At 44.5% G+C, this 6,000-nt stretch overlaps 1 protein-coding gene across 15 annotated transcripts in view; it reads left to right on the top strand.

Moving 5' to 3' along the window:
• Positions 1-2,826: 2,826 nt before the first annotated feature.
• Positions 2,827-6,000, top strand: part of LRRFIP2 (LRR binding FLII interacting protein 2) — a 50,608-nt gene continuing 47,434 nt past the window's right edge. For 6 of the 15 annotated variants that reach the window (XM_065752721.1, XM_065752719.1, XM_065752718.1 and 3 more), the window contains exon 1: positions 2,828-3,078. The gene's annotated coding sequence lies outside the window, so the exon portion shown is untranslated. Of the gene's footprint in view, positions 3,079-6,000 lie in introns of all 15 variants that reach the window. The other 9 variants (XM_065752726.1, XM_065752728.1, XM_065752727.1 and 6 more) reach the window with 7 other exon arrangements.

Raw genomic sequence — 6,000 nt, 5'->3', positions numbered from 1 at the left:
AAGGAAGTGAGAAGAGCTCTGTTTTCGATTGTTTGATAAATTAACAAATCTGCAGTGAAAACAGATGTTTTCTGCAAAATACTGTATTTAGTTGGAAATCTAGATTTCTGGGAAAACACTGGAATACCAGATTTTCAGTTAGCACCACCCACACCTATTTAATGAACATCCTTAACCATTCCCCTGCTGAGCACACAAAGGGTCTGAACCAGAATGAACTCCTGCAATCCTCCTGCTGAAGAACAGCAAGAAGATGTGCAGGTGCTAGTCCCCAGCAAAATGCATCACATACACACATAATTTTAACTGTGCCCTATTTTGCGCTATTGAGAGTAAATGAGGTAAGTGGAAAGATGAAAGCTCACTGACTATGCAATGACAGCACCACCAGGAACCTTCAAACCTTCACGGCCCCCTACAAGACCAGCTGTGAAATACACCAATATTACCGGAACAAAAGATGCTTGCTTTTGCTATGATTTGGTAAATGTTTTGTGCATACAAAAGCCTTATGGAGGAAGTCTGATAATAGTCCCTTATTATTCCACTAAATTCTACAGAAGTTTATCAAGTAATTTCATAACTGTATTCAGCATACAGCCTGGACGCAGTCTGTTTTGTAAGGATTTCAGATACGCTCTTGAAGTGAGCCCTAGCTTGTTTCCCACCATCTACATTCAACCTATGTAGACTTCTACCTATTGCTTTGAATGTAACTGAAAATTTGCTTTTACTCTGAGTAAACCTTGAGCTCTTCTAAGGAGTTCAACAGAGCTCTTTAAAATTCATGAAATCTTAAGACTATGCAAATTATTGCAGGAACTTGATGTTGTTGAGGCATTCTATACAACAGACCTACACATTCATCCTAGAAACACTTTCTTAGATGATGATCTCTAAATAGAATTAAGATTTTACCCACTGAAGGCCTCAAAAGAGCAAAACAGTATTAAAGAGAACTTTTTAGAGAAAAGGGAGAGTAAATCAGCAGGTTAAGTAACATATGAGAAGCAATCTATATTACAATCTACCGTATAAAAAGGGAAAATACCTCAAGAGAAAATACCTTCAAAGGGAGTTCCAGAGCTACTTCATTTATTTATTTCAGTTGAAACACACTATTAACGGAACAAGCTTTATTGCAGCTTCAATAATATTTTGTTCAAATTAGATTCACAAATCAATTTCTATTCTGTAACTGCAGCCATTCCACAGCAAAAGTTCAATGTAACTTTATTTTCTACCTTCTCATTAAAGGTCTATAATGAAAACTGTACGTAACCTAACTGTTTAACTCCTCATTAATGATGCTGAACTCAGAATTGCTACTGTGACATCTTGTACCACTGCCTGTAGTAACTGCTTTGTGTATACACTGCTCTGTACATTGCCTTTCAGTAAACAATTGCTCTTTCAAGACACAAAAATGCATGCCTGCTCTCAAGGAGACATGCTTTTTGCTGCATCATAAGACGACCAAACACATGCAACCCTAACATTTCATTGGAAAAAAAAAAAAGTACAAACAACTGACAACATTTTTCCTCTTTACATGGCAATACATTGACAAAGAATCATCTCCTGCAGTGGGGGGGCATAGCATCCATCCGAAAATTGCACACAAACTCTCTGTTCAAGAGGGCACTAAATACTTTTCCCAGCAGCGCACCTGAGACTTTTCTAATGAAGACTCTCTCCATAAAGCCCAGAAAATCAGCATGTAAGTCATTCTGTAAGGATTAAAAACTACGTCCTTATTTGAAGTTAAATCAGCATTGTTTTCTTGTGTTTCCTACTGATATTCCAAGAAAAACTCCCTCTGCAGCAGCACTTCCTCTCTACTTCATCTCCCCGCGGTGAGATCATCATCTATTACTACGGAAATTAACACGATGTTAAAAATGAGCATGGAATGGCCACGCTGCATGAAGGAGGAGACAGACACTGTAATGTTTCTCAAGTAAAGTCCCAAAATACTGATGAAACCCCAGGAGGTTGCTTTACATCTACTGTAATTGATCTGATTCGCCTGGATGTCCCTTCTTTATATTCATCTACTTGAGCTTACTTTAGTGTAATATCTGAGCTGTGCCAAGGGCTCTTGGGAACATTCCCGAGCCTTACTGCAAGGCTTGTCAACCCAGCAGTGCCTTTTTATTATCAAGTGGCTTCTAACACAAAATACCATCTCTACCAGGGCTCTAACCCTCTCTGCAATTAGCCCGCAGTAGGAACAGGAGTTGGAAAGGCGGATGACTGCAGGTCTGGTCCCGCGGCTGTTTCGAGGCGGATCCTCACCAGGGTTGTGATCAACGTGAGCCGACTCGTGTTGAACGAACTGGGCTATATTTAATGGCACGCTCCTTCGTCTTTCTATGTCCCATATCCCTAGGAACCTCGTTTGCTGCACCTGAAACTTAACAGCGTGCAAGTCCAACAACGTTCGGGGAGGCGTGAGATCAGATGCAGCGCTTACACAAGATTTTTACACGCAACTCCTGAGCGGCACCTAAAAAAGCGAGTCTCTCCCACGGCGCCGTGCCGCGCCACGTGGGGCCGAACGGCCTCCACGTACCGTTCCCCAGGGAACGCAACAAAAAAACAAAAGCCAGTTAGAACCCTGAGGCGAACGCAGAAAGAAACGCCGCGGACCTACGTCTCCCTGCCCCGGGGTGACCCCGCAAACGTGCCTGCTGGGCGCTAGGGGACATAGCGCACTCACCTCCCGCACCACCGCCCCCAAACCGCTCCTCGGCCGCGCATGCGCGGTGTGCGCAGGGGCTGCAGCGCCACTCCCGTCTCCTTCCTCCCTCCTTCCCTCCCCTCCTTCCTCCTCCTCCTCCTCGCCGGGGCGGGGCGGGGAAGGGCGGAGGGAGCAGGGTGAGGCGAGAGCGCAGCCGCCTGGGCCAGGCCGCCGGCTTGTCTCCGCCCGCCGGCCCCCGCGCTCGCCCTGGGGCGGCTTCGGCCTCCGTTCCGTGGCCGCCGGCACGGAGCCTGAGGCGGAACTCCGCCGGAGGAGGCGGGGAGGGCACCCCGAGCACCCCCCGTCCCCGTTAGGGCGTTCCGGCGCTGCCGCAGGTGAGGCTCGGGCGGGCGGGCGGGAGGCCGTGGGGCGGCGGGAAGGGGAACAATGCCGGCGGGTACCGTGCCGCGGGGAAGGGCGGGGAGAGGGAAAAAGAAAAGGGAAACCAGGCTGCCCCGAATCACGGCCGTCGCTGCGTCCGTGCCCTTCCTTCCCGCACTTCCTCGAGGCGCAGCGTTGTCTCTCCGCCGCTTGTCAGGGCGTGTCCCGCCGTGCTGCTGCCGGGCCGGGCTCGCTCCCGCGAGTCGCGGCGTGCTGGGCCGGCTCTCTGTGCCCTGCGCTGAATTGAACAGCTTTGGATCATTTGTTTACTTGCACAAATTTCCTGTTAAGGTAAATAAAAAAAAATGCTTCTTTTTAAACACTTGTTATGTCTTCACTTTCAAGTGGGGCCCAGAAACAGGTATCTTCTTAACGCACATCTGCCTCCTCGAGTAGTGCAATTACTTAGCGGTGATGTAAGAACAGATGAAAGGTACTCCAGCAGTACAGTGCAGTTGGATGTAAGTGATGTGCTTTTTCCCATGGCTTTGTGTTACTTACATTTGGAGATATTTACCTTAGGGTGTGAACAGAATTCCTGGCTCTGGCTAAGAACTCCTGTGTGTTAGGCAGCTGTATGAAACGTCAGGTGTGAGCTTGTTCACCTAGATATCAGCACTTCTTGTGAACAGACTCCAGATGAGCTCCTTTCCTTTATGGCTCTCATGGTGCAGGAGGTGACACAGTCTTTTAACACACAGTCTGGTTTAACCAGCGCTGTCTAAAACTTTGCAGGGGGCTGAGTAGCACACGTTAAGGTCTTAAATAGAAAACAAAGTAGAGTTTTATGTGTCATGAAAGTTGTTGCATACGCGTGCCATTTTTAAAATCTAGACTGATATATTACTGAGTACATCTGGTATATAGCGACAATGATGAGAAACCAGTAATAGATTTGATGATGTGTTGTTGCCTTTGTCTCCTGGTGTCAGTGGTGACAGAGGTCAGTGCAGCGCATGTTTTTAAAGAAAAATAATGGAGGTGCTTTCTGAGAATGCAATGCAGATTTATTATCCTGAGTATGTAGAAGGGAGTTAGGAAGTGAATGTGTGCAGTGGACAACTTGTTTCTATGTAATCTGGCATCTTGGTAATCTTCTGCGTTACATTTCATTCAAAATAGTGCTCATGTGTGGAAGTATGGGTAGATGAGGACAATGAAGTTCATAATTATTAGGCATGCAGAGCTAGAGCCATGGCAGAGGTGAACGAGCAACTCCCCAGGGCCTGACAGCACAAGGGATCCCCAACTTTGGAGGGTGCCCTGGAAGGTTTGCGCTCTGGCTTCAGTAGCTTTCCTGTAATGTAGAGTAACTGCAGCAGTAGCAGAAAGGAGTGGGAGTGTTCTAAATATTAAGTTGTTAATGGAAAAATATCTTCAGTAGTTGCAGCTTGTTGCTGGACGTAGGCTGTTACCATGGGGCTCTTTGTTTGTTTCATTCATTAAAAAATATTCTCAATATAGTAGCAGTGTCTTGCGGTGTGGGGTATTTTTTTTTAATGGGTAATGAATCATTCTTTTGCAATATGATAAAGGATACTCATTTTATGAAAGCTGACAGTGTAAAAATGCAATTTGCTTTGTTTTCAGAAGATTCACGTGACTTTGTTTTTCATTATGCATTCCTCTAATTTTTTTTTTGTTGTGTTCATTGTAGTACTGGCGTTTCCTCATATCTGCAAATCATGCTTGATTTTCTTTCTTTTTTTTTTTTTTTTTCCCTGGATCTTCAGTATTGCTGGTAGCATTGATTCTGTAAATGTCTAACTGTGCCACTCTGCTTCTCTGGAACCTATGTATGCTTTGCATTGTGCCCTCAGATAACCTTGGTTGTGTGACTCTTAGAACAGCTTTGCAGATACTTCTTGTCACTGATGATAATACTGTGTGTCATTTTTTTTATCATCTTGCAGAATAACAGTATCTACAATTGCAGCTGTAAGCAGCTGACTGGCAAAGAATTCATGCTTCCTAAAATAAATTCCACTGATTGAAGCCACTCTGTGGTGTTGTTTCAGGATTCTGGTAGCCGGCAAAGACAGAGGAAGGTCAGCAAAGACATATGGATGGGCCTGTGGGTGTTTGGTACTCCTACAAGGTGGTTGGATGTGTCAGTACAGCTACTGTCTTGCACTGCTTGAAGTTTACCAGCACTAGCCTGGCGTAGTTACACTTCATGGCTCTGTCAGGCAGTACTTTTACAGACTACATAATTGCTTTTTGGTTATCTTAATTGCTGATTTTCTGTCTACTTCTAGTTTTATAGCACTCAAGAATTAAGGGATTTCAGCTTTCTCTATGGAGTTGTCATTCTACTATTAAACACCATGAATGGATAAAAAGGTCTATTTCTAAGATGGCAAATAAACAGAATATGCTGTACCAGAGAGGCATACTGGATAGTTGATAGTTAATTCAGTACAGGCTGACAAGTGTACATAGAATAAGTTTTTTGGTTGTTTTTTTTCTGCCCTGAAGAGGCTGACGTGAGCTTGTTCATCCAGAGCAGAATCTTTGTGTCAACGGTTTCTGAGGTAGGATGTGATTTGAGACAAACTGGTTTTCTGTTTTTCAGTGGAAACACTATTCATGAACTGGAATAACTGCTTCCATCATAGTTGTAAGTAAGCACTGTGATCTTTTGGCAGACAGTAATTGTGTCAGTCTTGTTCCTTTAATGATAGGGTCTTTTACACATATTATCATTTTTTTCACCCCCCTGTGGTGATTCTGGTTTCTGTTAATCTTTTTCTGAACAAGGTGGCAGTGATTGAAAATTATGAATGAGTGCTCAAGTCCATTATGTAAACAACTGCTAATTTCCCTCTCCTGTTCTCTTCTTCATTTCCTCGTGGTCACTGTGATCAGTAGTACTT

This window comes from Cyrtonyx montezumae, unplaced genomic scaffold (genome assembly GCF_038088225.1).
Source record: "Cyrtonyx montezumae isolate F1298 unplaced genomic scaffold, pur_monq_1.0 scaffold_8, whole genome shotgun sequence".
Taxonomy (NCBI): domain Eukaryota; kingdom Metazoa; phylum Chordata; class Aves; order Galliformes; family Odontophoridae; genus Cyrtonyx; species Cyrtonyx montezumae.
This window is presented reverse-complemented; position numbering and strand designations above follow the sequence as displayed.